The 16,436-nt window shown below is 45.6% G+C and overlaps 1 long non-coding RNA gene across 1 annotated transcript; it reads right to left on the minus strand.

The window, feature by feature from the left end:
• Positions 1 to 13,487: 13,487 nt before the first annotated feature.
• On the minus strand, positions 13,488 to 16,377 carry LOC114847585 (uncharacterized). The gene is made up of 3 exons (XR_003784231.3): positions 16,216 to 16,377; positions 15,675 to 15,770; positions 13,488 to 15,528 (listed from the first exon to the last, which is right to left on the minus strand). It is a non-coding gene; the product is annotated as an uncharacterized LOC114847585 (long non-coding RNA).
• Between the last annotated feature and the right edge of the window lie 59 nt (positions 16,378 to 16,436).

Consider the following 16,436-nt stretch of genomic DNA (forward strand, 5'->3'; position numbering starts at 1 on the left):
TGTGCGCAGCTTTGTTGACGACGTTAGGAGCAATTTCGTACTCCGCTGTTCAATTGTGATGCCTCCGCTGATACGACTCCCAGCCAGCGGACGCAGTCAGCGGCAGCATACTAATAATCTAAACAAACAGTTTCTGTATTAGAAGGAGAGTGCTGCTGGCGGCAGAGACGAGCGGAACGAGTGGAGGCTGGAAATGTAGCAGCTTTGCGAGCGCTTATTAAAGGTTTGGGTGCAACTGTATCTTTACGGAGGTCGGAGGTCAGAGCCCGTTGGCCTCCTCCGCAGAGGTCAAACTCATATTCCTCGCGCTCTCCTCTTTGATGTTGAGCTTCTCCCTCTCCTTCGCCCGCTGCCTCCCGTTACGTCTGACAGGGAACATGAGGAGAATGGCAATTTTTTTTTTATCCCCCATCCTGGCTCCTTCCTTTCTCCCTGTGACTGTTTTGCTAATTCTTCTCCTCTCTTTCCTGTCTGGCCGCTCTCTCCCTCTCACCAGTTCACCTCACTGCTCCGCCACCGTTCTGCACGTCTAAAATTCTCAGCATTCAACGTGCATCTTTCCAGGTTTGCTCGGAAGGACAGTCGAGTCGGCCCCGTTCCTTCTCTGCCTTGTTGCCTTTCTCCCTGTGTGTTCTGAATAGACCTAATAGCTCCTTTTGTCCGACTTGCAGAGAACTGGGATCTCTGTTGTATAAACAGTCTGCAGGAGTTCAATATCTGCTGAGCGTCCAACAACAAATCCACCGCTCTGTTTGCACAGCAGAGGCCATTTCCCCATGGCCAGTTGTTGCAGAAATTCACAAACTCAGACTCACTTCAAACTTCCTCCCAAGTCTGTTATCTTGCTCTCTCTCTCTCTCTCTCTCTCTCTCTCTCTCTCTCTCTCTCTCTCTCTCTCTCTCTGTCTCTCTTACACACACACACATTCTGCCAAGCCTGATGGATTCCCACTTAAAGGCGGACAAACACAGTGCGTCTGGGCCAAGGCTAGCAGAGACAAGGCTGTGGGTTCAAAACCAGGTGTGCGAAAGAGAGTGAGCAGTGGTGCGACTGTGTCGTGCATGTGTGAGTGTGAGCGCGCGCGTGTGTGTGAGACTGTCCGTGGGCGTATTCAAGCAGAGGCTGTGTTTTCGTTTTTAGCTCCAACATTAGCGACTCTCCAAGTGCCCGTCAAAGTACAAACTACTGCCTCCTCTCCCAATAAATCCCTGCATCTGTGTGTGTGTGTGTGCAGCGTCCATGTCCCTGCAGAAACCTTAGCTTTATTTCACACATTCCACATGTAATGAAGTCTGTAGAAAGCAGATTTTTTAGACGATGTCCTCTTCATTTAGGTGCGTATGGACTGAGGCTGAGCTGTACTGCAGCCTCTTGTTGTTAAGGAAGCTCTGCATTCAGACTCACGGGTGGTTTGATATCTGCTGCTTGGAGAAACACTTAGGCAAACAAAACCCTCTGCGGGGAAGCTTGTCTCTTACAGGAATCGGCGCTCGCTCCAGAACCACCATCTTTATTCTGACTTTCATCTGCAGCGCCGCAGAACTTAAGCCGGCGTTGCTCTGTCAGGAACAGATTTAACTGTAATACTTTAACTCGGAGACACAAGAATTGCCTTTGGATACGCGCGCGCGCGCCCCCACGCACGCTTTGAAATAGATCAAAATGATAACACTCTGTAGCTCAGCGTGCATTGCTTCAGACAGGCCTCCCTGAACTGTTCTCAGCAGCACAGGACTAAATTACAAATATGATCAATAACCTATTGTAACATCACAAGTCAAGCTGTTAAATTATGTTTGTAAACACTTAATTGCAGTTGGATCAAATTCTTATAAATCACACAACCAATTTCAATCCCACTAATTGGGTTTATGGATCCTGCAGATTAAATGTTTCTTCATATACTAACTTTCTGACTTTCACAAAAGCACATCACTGTAAAAACATGTATTAAAATACATCTAAAGCCATGTTTCCCCGCATATAATAGTTCTAACATACTGCATGTGCCGTCATTAATAAAGCCAAACTGCTGTTGGTGTGTGCTCATCGTGGTTAAACACTGCTTCAGCAGAATGATGGATACAGAATAAGTTCCGTCCCTGGGTTCTCAAGACTGTGTAATAACTGGTGACCTTGCATCAGCGCCAGATTGAGAAAATATATTCACTTGGAAAAATGCGCGCATGCAGATTTGGATGCCAGGTTTATCATAAATATAAATCTCTAAAGTATAGCAATATACTGCTCGTGTGAGAAGCACTGGACCTGGAGACATACTGTTAGGTACACACCCACTGGGAGTTGTGGAGTTGTGGAGCTGTGCAGCGCTAATGGTTTAGCACCTTTGTTGGGCTCTAATCTGAATACTGCTGACTGCGGCATCGTCTCTGTTTTTGCATGAGCGTGAATATGTATGTTCACCTGTTGACATGCATGTCCGTTCACGGTGGTTAGGAGCTTCTTGGGGAGGTGGGCGGGCCTGTAACTCACCCAGATTCTGTTAAGAGCGTTACTGCTGTTTAACTCGGCTGCAGGGCGGGTGCAGTGCGACAGGGAAGGCTGCGATCTCTCATTAGACATTTATTGTCGCCCTTGTTTCCACGCGGCTGTTGCGTCGGACTGAATTTGTGTGAAACGTTTCGCTGGTTTCGTCCAAATTAAAAAAGGCAGCAGAGAGGGAGCGCATGCGGGAGCAGAAAATTTGAATTTGGCACGTGTGCGGTTGTCGGTATTAATGGGAACTGGAATCTTGGCCCCGTCTGACGCTGCAGCTCAGGCGTCACTCCAGAAACAGCAGGAGTTGAGCACACGCACAGGTCTTAATGCGGTTTTATTCACCAACACATGGCACAGGGTGTGTCCACTGTCCACAGTGTGACAGGGAGGAAGACAATGTCTTTGCAGTCATGTGCAGATTTGGAGCCAACACATTTGGCATCAAATGATGTCATTATAATTTGCACATATCAGATATGTGTGACAGATCTCTGCATAAATACCTGCACTGCTGTGTGTGTGTGTGTGTGTGTGTGTGTGTGTGTGTGTGTGTGTGTGTGTGTGTGTGTGTGTGTGTGTGTGTGTGTGTGTGTGTTGGTGGGTGCACTTTGTCAAGGTCATGCATAATAGGGTTTGTGTTGTTCCTTTAAGTTTTTAGGGTCTTTTCTTGGGTATTACTTTTAAAATGTGGGCTCATGGGTGTGTTTGTTTCCTGGCTGGAGAATAAGCTGCTGCTACCTGGGGATCAGTGATCTGAGTTATTGGTACGAGCAGCCACGGAAAAAAAACAGCCCAACACTGGACTCATTCATGCACAACAAAAACTGTGAGGTGTGACTGCGCAGAGTAAAAGAAATTGTTCCTGATTATTTGAAAAACTCATTTGAAGTGCCCATTAATGAGACCCAGCACCACCCCATAATATAGAAAACGTAAAAGCTCTTCTATGGAACATTCTAGGTCTACAAGTGTTTTGTCTGGTTCTTTGCAATGGTTCATCTCAGTCCTTTCATTGGTAATTTTCTGCTGTTGAAGTCAAAGTTCAAATGAACACTCTGTATTCCCATTATGTTGTTGTTTTAATCAGTGCCAGTCTCCCTGACGTTATCAGCTGATAAGCTTGTCACACTTTAGACAGGTGGAGCGACTAACGTGAGCCACACCGGGGTTTTATACATCCTCCCCTTGGCGGTCGTCATGGAAACATGAATTTAGATGGAAAGAGGCTCTCGTGTTTTCAATGATTTTACCATCTTTTGACCTTGGTGCAAGTGTGTGTGTGTGTCTGTGTGTAGATTGATGATGCCTGGCTTCTCTTTCAGACAACAGGTGAAAAGCAGATGTACATGTAACACACACTCGGGCGGCACCGTTCGCTCACTGAATGTTTATCGAATCAACGCCCCGCTATAATACTTTATTTCATCCCCATCTCTCAAGTCTTGTTTGAAGACAGCACAGAGCATATTGTAGACGATGATGAAGGCTTATTCATATTTACTGAAAGCAACGCTGGCAGAGTGTCAAGCCAGTGATCTTGTTACACAGCTGTTAGCGTTCTAGCAAGCGTGAGTGCGAGTTTTCGCCCGGCGTCTGGAGTGACAAATAACACGGAGCGGGCTGGTGCCGCTTTGAAAACAATGCTGGCAGAAAACCAGCATGTTGATGGGTCACGTTTTCGGCTCCCTGCAAACAGCTTGCACGTGTGATAAAGTATAAGGTGGAGGTGAGCGCACGGGAGGATTTGTTGCAGACTTTGCATTTTGATCATGCCACAAATATTAAAGTCACTTTTGAGACTCTTGGGGGAGGAAGCAGCATGTTTGAAGTTGGAGGCCGTTTACAGCTGCTCTGAAATATGGCCCGTGTGGAAATTGCTGCCTGGGTCGTGGGGGATTTTCTGTCGCAATACTGCAAGTGGTCCTCCTTCCATGCATTCATGCAGGCTTTGTGCTCACCCTTTGGACAGAATTGAGAACATAAGTAATATTTAATAATCAATAATTCAGGAGGTGTGGCTGCAGCCTTTTTTAAATCTTCTCTAAATCCTGCTCAAAGTGATCACGGCTTCTGGTCTGCTCGTTTGTCACAGTGGTTGTTGGTACAGGAGGTTCTAAACATGTTCTCGCCGCGGGGAGTTTCCCCCTGCTCTCTCGCGCTCTCTCTCGAAGGTCAGGTTTTTGAGAGCAGATGGAAGGGTAGCGTGCTCTTTATCAGAGGAGCAGGAGGCTGTGAGTCAGTGAACGCGGCGCTTTGATGATCTCATAAAAACCAAGAGCAGAATCTGCTGAAGATTACCCACGTTCATACGGTTTAATTAATCTCTTTGGGTCACATCTAAGGCTTGGCGCAGACACTCTCAGCTTTGGCTGAGGGTCCAAATCCCACCGGCCTCCCGTAGTGAGTACATGCACATTTTTGATTCATCACAGCGTCTTATCACAGATGTGAGGTGTTTCTGTAGCTTTTTGATGGATTTAAACAGGTAATGGACAGGACATCAAAGAGCAAGGATCATTCTCAGCAGCTTTTCTTTAATAATTTCTCATGATCATAATTACTCTAAAAGCTTCTTTAGAATGTTTTGTGGGCGAGTGGCTGATCCTCTTTTCTTTCATTGAATGTACTCCGTATTTTTAATGACGCACGGACTTCATCCTATATATTGGTGTGTGAGTGGCTGTTTGTTTTTCCCCTCTTTGAGTTGTGAAGTGTTCATTCAGTCCTCGCTGCTGTTCCTGCTGAGACTTCTCTACTTCGCTGCTGAAGCCAGACACACGATGCGGATTCATTAAGTGTTTTGCAGGTTTTACAAACAAAGGGATTGAGTTCGGATGCTGGAGGATCAGACTAGATTTAGTCGTCAGTTGAACTGCCCTCATACAAATAAAACCTATGGCTTGTTTGTGTGACGCTTCTCAGCAGTCTCAGTGTTATTGTTTTCACAGTATCCCTCACAGCGGTTTGGAGTCTGCAGATCAGAGTTTAACAAGTGATTACTTGCATATTAAATAATCACATCTGAGCCAGATTCCCGTGTTCCTCCAGAAAATCAACTTCACTGCGTCTACTTACACGTTTGCAGCTCAGTCTGAGCTCCCAGCTTTCTGCCACATACAGAGGGAGAGGATCAGTGGGAAATCCCACAGAATTTACAGATCGTGGTGTTTCCTTGGCTCCACCAACTGATCGAATAGAGAGTCAGGCCTCATCACTTCATCTTCTACTACATGAATAAAACTGTCTAAAATTCAGTGCTCCCACACATTAGTAGGAGGAGGGTCACTGACCACTGTGAGCAGTCAGGAACTGGAACTGTATTTTTATTCCACTATATTTCATTATTTAGTACAGTTTAGTCGATTCAATGAACTGACTCTTGATGTAAAGTGTCATTCTGTTGATTCTGTTAGGTCCATATTTAATTGAACAATCAATTAGTTTTGTTTAGGAATGTCAACAAAACTCAGTTTAGGGGATGATACAGTATTTATAGAATATAATAATAATATAGTTAATCATACTTACAAATGTCAGGTTTAGGAGCTTTCCTTTGCAGTCAACGACTTCCTGTCAGTCTGGAGCCCACAGACATCACCAGATGCAGCGTTTCCTCCACGGTGACTCTCTGCCTGGCGATAACTGCAGCCGACTTCACCTCGTGCTTGTTTTGGCTTCGCTCATTAGGGTCACGCGTCTGATTTGACCTCTGCAGAACCGGAGCAGCTGCTCAGGAGGGGTCCCCACACAAAACAGACCCAGGAACGAGTTAGGTGCAGGTAGGCACCGCTGGCATGAGAGCACAGGTAGACATATAATGATGCTGAGGTTTGATTGTGACGAGCCAGTGAATGTGGAGCATGACTGAAGCAAACTGAGAGCATATGCTGGTAATGAGCCGCGCACGTCCAGCCTTTTACAGGAGACAACCGAGCAGCGACATTCTTTCCACGCGAAAGCTCTTTCTCTCCTTCATTCTTAATCTCTTCATCTCTTTTAGCCTTTATCTCTCCCCAGTCTTTCTACACATCCTCTCCTCCCTCTTAGTAGACTTGTGGAGCATTACATTATCCTTTAATGTTACAAAAAAGAAAAAGAAGAATGGTGCGAGGATGAAAGAGAGGAGATGGCTCATGAGATCAGGTTGTTTTATCTTACAGCAGGGTCATACTGTATATACTGCCACACACACACACACACACACACACACACACACACACACACACACACTGATCAGCCCTGATGTGACTATTGCTGGGTGAGGATAATCCAGGGGGTGTGTGCGCACGCTCGCAGGCATGTGGGTCCGCGTGTACGCGAGCTGAACCGTGTGTAAATGTCTAAAACTCTGCAGAAGATAGCGCAGCCTTAATCCCTGGGAAGAATTATACTGACCTTACATTTCATCTCTCTTTTAAGCTCCGCGTTTCTTTAAAGCACCCTCCTCTCGAGCTCCCTCTCCGTCCCTTTTGCCAGCTCTCCAAATCCACTTCCCTCTCAATGACTCGCCAGCATCAAATGAGCTCAGGATTTCTGTGAGCTCCGGCTTCAAACTCTCCCAGTCACGTATCATGGTTTAAAATCGCAGTTATTGGTCATATCTACAATATGCATTGATAACTTTTATTCCGGTTTCCCTTTTTGTCGGCCCTTTCTCTCCCCCTCTGTGGTTGGTCGTGCGAAACGCCCTGTGCGATTATTGTCTGGTTCCCAGCAGAGCATTATAATGTTTAAGTGAGGTCAAATTGAAGCCTTCACGGTTGGACTGCCTGTGTGTGCTCAGCTCTCCGTTGGGATGTTTGTCAAAATACATTTCCAATCAAACTTTCACTCGCTAAAACAGAATCGAACTTTTAAATACAACAAATGTTCTGGTTGAACTACGTAAACATTTTTTTTTGCCTCGTGTGCTGGAATTTTAATGTTTTGCCATCGGATGCACTGCTTTAGTTCTGCAGCACAGATTCTACATCGCCTCTATATTTACTGTGCGGCTCGGCTTCCTTCCTGTTTCGGGCGGTAGGTCACACAAAAACCGCGCGGCGTTGATTGTTTGTGTTTGTGGCACCGATCACTTGACACCACGACGCTGAAGCGTGTCTATTTTTCACTGCAGCTGGTCAAAGATTACAGTGCACGCCCTCCACCAACACACAAACACACACGTACACGCACTCTGTGCCCACTGTGACACACACTCACTTCACACTCTGCCTCCGAATGCAGCCTGCAGTGAGCTCACAAAAGGGCACCAACTGTAATGTTTAAAAAAAGACTAGGTTGGTCTCTAAAAGATTTTAAAAAAAATTGTTCAACTACAAGGCCAATGCGATCTACAGTATTCAGATATATTCTGTTACAGTTCTGTGAAATGTCTGACAAAAGTGGAGTGGTGGAGAGCAGGGGTTGGGAGCTTAAATGCCAGAAATAAGTAACAATAACTTATTTCAACTTTGCAGTTTCTGACTACTCCCTTGAAGTGGTACAATAGAAGCTGGATCCCTGATGGGAAACTCAGGCCAGATGCAAACAGCCTGAGTTCGTTGAGAAGCAGATGCTCTGATGTCACTCGGCAGCTTTCACAGGAAATTACTGCAAATGTGAAAAGCACCTTTCAAAATCAGGACGTTACTACAGTATGACTGCTGCAGGTCTGCATAATCTGAATATCGTCAATGCTAATATATACTGTATGTAGCAGCAGGTCACCTGCGAACCCCAGGGTTTGACTGTTTATTTGCATTCGTCATCATGTAAAGCTTTGAGCTCAAAACTCCCAAAACTAGTTGAGGACTGAAAGTACATGTCATTACAATAATACTCACTCACTTCTTCGCCCTTCGCAGAAGTCGCAGGCTTGCTGGAGCCTCTCCCAGCTGTCAATCAGGCGGGAGGCGGGGTTTACCCCGGCCAGGTCACCAGTCCATCACAGGGTGACGTCTATTGACAGGAGGACATAAGGAGAACTCACCAACACTTCACGCGTGTCTCAAGTGTGTTTTCAAAAGGGGAAAATACACTATTTTTACTCAATCATAACAAAACAAGTGTTGAGCCACCTTGAATGTCAGCCATTCTTTATTTATAGAGTTTTGGGAGTTGTAATTCCTACGAACACGACTGCTTTGCATGTCGTAGCGCCTGCTCACGGCTTGTTTACGGGCCTGTCCCCGTTTCACAGAAGCGCCTGTTTCCTTGTCGCTGCGTCGCGTGTATATTTAAGCGCGTTAATGAGGAAGCCCTGCCCTGTTAATATGCTAAGCTATAGGTTAACGGCTTTTACTGGGCTTTTCCAACTGCTGTTCAGGTATGTGTGTACGTCTGCATTTGGACGTATGTCTGGAGCCGAGCGACGCTCCCCCCGAGGCGCCAGACTCCTCATTAAGCGTCTCTTCATTTTTCCGTCGCTCTCTTTCCTCGCTTCGCCAAATCGAACGCTCCTCACATCCTCCGCCTACGCAGGCAGCCGTTCACACCAAAGATGGCAATTTACTCATCAATTAGCCTTTCATCTGCTATTCAGCTTTTCCTTTTTTTACACTTTATAATATTCATCTGTGCTCCAGGACATTTCTGTGATTAACACGTTTCATACAGTATGATTACGCAATATATTCATGCCTGAACATTACAACCACCTTATAATATAGTGGTTAATCATAAAATTATTTCTTCTCGTGCTCATTTTATTCCTTGATCCTCAGGTACAATTACATTTCCCAATATTATAAATTCTAGTTAAATGGTTACACTTATTTAGTTTTTCCTGTTAAAGCTTGTGCTTGACACTTTATTCACTTTGTTTGAGCGTGTGGCGGCCGTTAGAGGACGTGAAACCTTAATGCTGCAGCGTGTTTTCACAGGTGAGGCCCAGAGCAATATTTCTATTACTAGTTCTGTCATATGGGCTGATTAGAGTTAGAGCTGAATATCTAAAAGGCACATGATGCTCTGCTGTATATGGTGAAGGTATGTCCCAGTCACACAGACATCTGGCCTGCAGGAGAAGCAGGAGAGTGCAGGAAATGACCAGCCTGAGGTGGCTGGTGATGAGACTGCTACCAGCCCAACTACGAAAACAGCTTGGTTACATACATTTTAAAACTTGACCTTCTAAGTTTCATGTTTTTTCTTTAGCGTTTTCAGAACGGCAACATATTGTCCTGATTGTCTCTTCATCCAGCCTGTTTTAATAACCTTCATCCTATTAACAGTTGGGGTTGGTTCCAAATTTCAGTCAAATTCCATCTAATATTAAACACCAGGTTTAATATTTATACACAGTATTATATACAATATATCTGGATAATTTTAGTCTTTGTTTCCTTTGTAATCTTATCTTATTTCTCAGAAGCAGCTAAAGAACAAATCAATTTCACTCCCTCAGTCTGTCAGTACAGAATGTCCCCCCAACCTCAGGACTTAGGCCTTATCTGTATTTCCACTGTTGGACAAGGACAAGCCTTTTTCAGAGTCTTTTATTGCTTTCTCTTTCTTTCCCTCATCTGTTTCCTTCTGTCCCTCACAAGCTCCATTCCTTTTTTTCTCCTCTTCTCACTCTTTCTGTTTTCCTGTCACTGTCAGAGGGGAATGACGACCATCTGCAGCCCTCCTGCCCCCTGACATCTGGAGACAGGCTGAGACAGAGTGACAAGACACACACACACACACACACACACACACACACACACACACACACACACACACACTGGTGATGAGGTACAGGGTGCAGAAGAAGAAGAAAAGAAGAGAAGGCACAGAGAAGCTACCAGTGAAGTCTAATCATGCGAACACATCATGCTGCTGTTGGACTGCCATCATTAACAATGCATTTAATTCTCCTCAGGACTAATAATAATGTGAGTCACCAAGGCAAAGCAGGAGCTGTATTAATGAGGTCTCTGTGGTCCACTCCTCAGGCTCTTTCTTGCAGAATTACCTGCGCATCTGTCAGAGATTCTGCCTTATTCTTCATCTAATTACATGAATCTACTTATTGGTTTATTAAACAGGGCAGTCATCAATGTTGCATATGCATCTAAAGCTTTGGTCTGTCAGAAGTAGCACATTTAGTTTTGTAAATGCAAAGATGAATTTAGGCCTTGGAAAAACGCAAAAGAAAGTTTTAAAACTGTAGAATATTAGTTGACACTGTCATATGGTCCAACAGGGTGCTCATCCTCTATGGGACACATTAGCAGGCTCAAATTACGCTAGTAACGGTACAATAGTTACTTCCTAACTGGGTGAGTCACTTTCCCACCTTGAACTGAGCCCAAGTGCCACACCCGCCACAATGATAGATGGCCAACATGTCGCCTGTACTAATTAGAAACACAAGCTCTTGAAGTGTATGAAGGATAGTATTTCCACAAGAGTGGGTTTAATCAGCTTCTTTCATCTCAGTCACTTCCAGCTAATTCAAAGGACAAGCTCTTGTAGGAGATGAAGGATCATATTTCCACCGTCTCCACTGGCGGCGTCATCATTGTTTACAGACTCAGCGTGCGCTAGAAGAATAAGGTCAAAGCCACGGAGCATAATTGAATTTGGACCAAACGCGATATTTGCCGGCGTGACGCAGGCTGAACACGGGAGCAATTCTGCCAGTACAGTACAGGAATGCGTGGACGTGGAGGAAAACCCCGAGCGCCGTAACAAAGGAGCCGACGGAGCCACGAGGCAGGATAAACAGGCTGCGGCCGTATGGAATAGACCGCGCCGGTAGACCAACGTGTGTGCGACTTACAAATGAGTTTAATTAACGTTTCCGACGCGTTTCCGAGCAGAACTATGCATTACGAGGAAAAGCCGAGACTCTCGTGTGCAGGTTCAATGCAAAAGGCAGCGTTCCGCTGAGATAATTACAGATTGTGTCAGTTTGACCTGCAGGGCAGCGAACGTGTCTGCTCCGCTGCCTTTGTGCATGTCTCCAAGTGCTAATGTGCATCCGAGTCCATTTCTTGCTCTACTGTGCAGACGGAGGATAGGAAAAAAGAAACGGTGTCCCAAAAGGAGCCGTCTCCTGATGTTTGTCTGTGTGAGTTGATTTTAGCCACACAGTCTGGGTCCCCGTCTCCACAGCCTGCAGTCTGACGTGAACTCCCCCGATCAATCCTGGGTTTAATTGTAATGTTACTTGTTGTTTCCTTTCTTTTCCAGCTGTCTGTGTGGGAACTGAACCCATGCGGTGGAGAGACTGGCTGCACAGGAAACGCTGTCAATAATGCAGTCCTCGCTTTCCAACAATTAGAAAATGCGAAATGCAGCTTTTCGGCAGAACTAGACAGAAACGGGACGCCCGCTCTGTGTTGCAGGCAGAGCAACACTTCTGCATCATTGTTGTCCTGATGGTGTTTTTTCCCCCAACTAATGAATGTCATCTTTCAAACCAAATTACTTCAAAGAGCCTCGCAGTTCCCTTTAAGCCTCAGGCCAAACGCACTGTGGGAAACAAGGCCCGAGGGACCGGAGGGAGCTGAGAAAACCTTTTAAAAAGCCTCCAGTGTTGCGGTTAGTTAGCGCTCACTCATATGTCGGCGTGAACGCGTCCTATGGATTTGCACTATTTAGAGTAACCGAGTGGTAGTTTGTGTGTTTTTTATCAGACACCAGAGAGATTATTGAGGATTAGGTTCCTCATCTACAGTGATATCGTTTCATCATCGGCTCGAGAAGCAATGAGAAGTTTTTTTACAGTGGCCAATGAGGTGAGATAGAGCTGCTACAAGGCACGGGGTCGTTAACAAGACACACGTTAGCCTTTGTTTGCTCAGCCTGCAGATTCCTCAGCTGTTTAAAGCGAAACCGGGGGAAAGTTGTGGCTGTGCTTTTGTGCTTTTCTTTGAGAGGCCACTTTAGAAACAAGAGATAAAGACGATTTATCGGCTTTTATTTCGTGGCCTCAACACAACTAACACAGTGTTAAGGTTTATAAGTCGCCTGTGCTCGTAGTACGCAGTCCTGCTAATGAGCCGTCACCATGGATACGGTAGGGGAGTTTAAACAGAGGAGGAAGCCAGTGGGAGAGAGAGCAGATCCGGGCGTGAAGAAACGGCGTGACACAGAACAGGAATTTCCCACCGGAGCCTTTGTTATTGACGTTTTGAGTGTGACACCGCGTGCCGCTGGTCCATGCTGCTTTAAAAGCACGGCCGCGCTGCGCATATGTAAAGGACCGCAGGCCGCCGGGCTCCACGCCTCCAGGAGCAGCACACAGGAGCCCCCGCCTCCCGTGACCATGGTCTGAAGCTTAAGGACTTAACGACGCCCTCGACCCTTGTTGACCCCACTCACCCCCCAGAGGCTGTGCTCCCGTTGCTCCAACCGGGCCCGGTCCTGGTACTGTGCTCTATGCTGCATCTATTCTCCCTGAAGCTGGAGCAAAGGCTTCAAGGGCCACAACCGCACAGATATAAAGTCTCATTTCTACCATTTCAGAACAATCCTGCCTTTTCCACAATATTTAGCTGTGGTGCGATTGAGTTCTTCTGGATGGGTGGTCCCTTTGGGAATCCAGCTGAAACACTTTCATTAACCTAAATGCTGACTATGCATCTGAACAGGACAATTACAACCAAACCCTGAAACCAACTGGTTGCCAGATTGTTCCCTGTTTTTAAAATCTACCAAAGTCATTTAAAAAAAAAACTCAGTCCCCCTGGTGCCGTGGTGAGAGCAATCCACTTTTGCCTTCTGGTGATAATATAATGGCCACATGTGCAGATAATAGACCTCCAGCTCACTGATAGACTCCGCTTAACCTTCCCCCCTCCATCTTTTTTAAACTGCTCTTTCTGTTTCCTCCCCTCTCGCTCGCTCCTCTGGCCCGAGGGCTGAGAGCTTAGAGGCTCTGAGTTGTGGCCATTTCTCAGCTGTCTCCGTCTGAGATTTACTCAAACCAACTCTGTTCATCTTTCAGAAAACACAAAGCGCACTTGTCATCCATCCCCCTGCATCTGGTGGGTGAAACCTTTTTCCACCGAACTCCCACTTCAACCTACATATATCCCAGCCATCATATACACAAATTTCAAGTTACTGTACTATTTACAGTAAAAATACATATTAAATTTCCAATAACTTCCATTTATTTTGGAAATAACCCTCAGCTGTCAGTGGGTCGCTGCTACACGGCTGTTAAACCCCTTGCTCCCCCTTGAACAGACAAGCCCTGACCCCGTGAAGCGCTAGATCCTCAAATCAATAATAGACCATTAGGTCCCGGTCCTGGTGCCACGGCTCTGACTCAGGCTCATACGAGGACCCGCAGTTTCAAAGTCAAACTCCAGAACATTCAGTTCTCACTGCAGAAATACAAAAGTGAGAATCAGTTAAACAATGCAATCTGTTGTCATTATGGCTTATAGATAATGTTCACAGTCGAGTCATATTACTGGTGACTGTTTCACAGGGTTTTCTGACTTCAGCAACAGCGACTACTGCAGCGTAGACAGGAGCCAGTTATTTGAGCCCACAAATGAAATACAGCTCAGCTGTAATGGTATTAATGATATCATAACACATTAACAACTCAACATATAACACTGTCATTAAAACTTTCTGGTACCATGTATCACTAGGATAATAACCAACATTAATCACATTTTGCAAATATTTCAAATGTGCAATAGACGCCAATGGGTCATTTAAATGGAAGCGTGAATTATTGCTGGACGGTCTGTTCCTGTCTTTAAGCCACATTTTATGATCCCGCAGCCGCGAACTGCTTGAAGCCTAGAGGTCATGAAGAATGTAATTAAAGGGCTAGGTTCATCCTAGGATGGATCCTGGCCGCGTGCCCTCTCCGATTCCCCCCGTTCCTGTTTTCACTCTCTGGTTTGACCTTGACTGAGTGGGAGCCTCGTGTGGGGATATCTGTAAGGAAAAAGCTCCTTTTCTCTTGTTTTTCTGTTGTTTTTTATAAACAGTGAACCATTTAAACCCCAAGATACACAAACCATGTATTGTATGGAACCGCTGACAAAATGGTTGTTTTTGTGACGGTAGTGTAGTTGTAATGTACCTAGAGGTGATGTACAGTACAAATACTGTACATTTCAGCTAGTCTCTGCTCACTCTCAGCTGTACTGCTCTCCCACAATGAAAAATGAGCTGTAATTAAAGAAGAGCAGCTCAAAAAAGGGAATATTTTGCATTTCAAGTTCAGCAATGCAAAAACCAGAGCTTGGAGAAAAATGTAAGTAATGAAATTCAATACATTTTTTTTTTTACAAAATTCAAAGAGTTATTCACAGATCAAAGCCAGATCAAAAAGAATGCATAATGCACATGTTTTGAAATTATGTATCAGCAAGCCGGTCTCATCTCGGCACTGAGTTGTTTACTTCCTGAATTTATGATTCAGCAGAGTGAAGATATTTGACCTAGATAGAGCCAAATCACACAGACAGGAAAGACAGAGAGCACCGATGACCAGTGCAGTATAGGGAACCTCAGAGAAGGAGCCCGGTGGCACAGAGAGCCAGACAGTGGGTGCAACAGGAAGTCATAAATCACTAATTGACTGAATATTTCAATAATTCATTTAACTGGTCTCGGTCCATGAGATAAACTAACAGGCCAATTACCTTCCCCCTCACCCTTTTCATTTATCCTAGTATCCAACTCCCTCACAGCTCCATCGATATTATATTATGTCTTTGTTTCTCCCTCCAAGTCAGACACTGATTCATTCCTCGTGACCCGCACATTCCATAATAGTGAAGAATATTGTAATGAACTCCGTTGGGATCGGGCCTGATGTTCTTCACAGCTAACGCGAATCGGTGCAGTGGGAGAAACTGGAGAGTCTGGGTCAACTGTTGAAAATTCGACGGCAGGAGCATCCGATCCCGTCTTTGAAGATGTTTACGGCCGGCTGCTCGTCGGGTGTCAGGCCAGAGGGATAAACAGCCATTCATAATGAGTTTCATAATCCATTATTCAGGCGGCTGATGTGAGAAATCAGCTCGTCAATGGTGACCTTATTCTCGCATCTGCTGTCTCTCCTCAGCAGCGATATCCTCGCTGCAGAGCAAAAACAAAAACATTCAACTTAATTGAGGCGATTCTGTCGCATACAAAACCTCAATCTGGGATTTTTACAGTAAATGTGCGTGGAAAATTGTGAAAAGAACCTGTGTTACAGTGAATGACAGAGGCTAGTGACTCACTCACATCCAAAGACCTTCAAAGAGGGGCGAGTCGGGGGTTGCTTACAGAAGACAACAGCTGAGGAGCATGGGTCTATTTATGCTCTGCCCTCAAGTCTGTGAAGGAAGTGAGATTGTTATGGAGCGAGTGAGAATCTGAGATCACATGAAGACGGTTCCTAACTGATACTTCAGCATAGTTCTCTGAAACTGGGTCGAATGGGCTTCAGAACCATAGGCAGTAGGTCTGTTATTCCCTCCAATATGTGCAAGCTTGCCTGTAAAACTCAAGGTAAGAAAAGCGTAATTTAAATAAAAACCAATTGAGCTATTGTTACAGCGGTTATATCTTAGAGCATTTGGAGGTTTAGACGTTGGATAAAGGAATACATTTACAGAATAAATGGCCAAATAATTGAATAAAGCCATAAATGGTAAATTATTAAAAACTAAACGAATGAGGCGTGTTGCTGCTGGATTTCTTTGGAGCGATTGTGAGGACAGTTGCAAAATGACTCTCGCAGCAGGTGAGACAGATGGTGGCAAACGAGCTGCCGCTCACCAGGACCGCGTCCGTTTGGCCCACGCGTGGCGCGTCCGGGTACGACAGGACGGGAGCGGCCCGAGGCGCCGTGACTCGCTCCCGCTGTCTCCACGACGCCCCTGCGCCGGAGCGTCACTCGAAGTTCACCTCAGTCCAGTCCCTCTTTGCTATATGCGAATACACAGCAACACACATCCACGGGCACGCACGCACGCACGCACGCACGCACACGCAGACGC

The sequence above is a fragment of the Betta splendens genome, chromosome 21 (assembly GCF_900634795.4).
Source record: "Betta splendens chromosome 21, fBetSpl5.4, whole genome shotgun sequence".
NCBI classification, from domain to species: domain Eukaryota; kingdom Metazoa; phylum Chordata; class Actinopteri; order Anabantiformes; family Osphronemidae; genus Betta; species Betta splendens.